Source organism: Galeopterus variegatus, unplaced genomic scaffold, assembly GCF_000696425.1.
Source record: "Galeopterus variegatus unplaced genomic scaffold, G_variegatus-3.0.2 Scaffold20875, whole genome shotgun sequence".
Taxonomy (NCBI): domain Eukaryota; kingdom Metazoa; phylum Chordata; class Mammalia; order Dermoptera; family Cynocephalidae; genus Galeopterus; species Galeopterus variegatus.
Window position 1 is genome coordinate 8900 of NW_007746986.1, and position 679 is coordinate 9578.

Consider the following 679-nt stretch of genomic DNA (forward strand, 5'->3'; position numbering starts at 1 on the left):
TAAAATTTTTTTTTTTTTTTTTTTTTTTTTTTTTTTGGTGTCCCAAGCCTTTTCTGTACGTTTATGATACAAGAGTTAGCAAAAAGTTTTCAAGTTAATAGATATTACATTTAGGTAGTGGTGAGTGCTGTGAGAAGAAAATGCAACAGTGTGCCGGGGGGCTAGGATGGGGTTTGCTGTTTTAGAGAGGGTGGCAGGGAAGGCCTTCCTGGGCTTTATTTGAGCAGGAATCCTGAAGAAGTGAAGGAGTGAGCTACCCAACTATCTGGGGGTAGGGCGCTGTGGGCAAAAGAGACAGTAAGTGCAAACTCCTTGAGGGAGGAGTATGCTGGGGTTGTTCAAAGACATCCAGCAGGTCTCTGTGGCTGGAACAGATCAGGGAGGGGGCAGATTTATAGTAAATGTGGTCAGTTGTGGGCAAGGCTGACTTATGTGACACTGAAGGTCATGGTAAGGATGTTGGATTAATCCTGAGAGGAACCACCAGAGAGTTTCAGACAGAGAACAGATATTAACGGACTCTTTACACTGCTGGCTACTGTGAAAAGTATGCACTGGACTGTAGGGGATGAGAGTAGAAGAGACAGGTTAGTTAGGAGGTTATTGCAACAATTCAGACAAGAGAATTAGTGAATCATCACTATGGTTAGTAAACAGTGAGTTGGAAGGTCTTTAATGG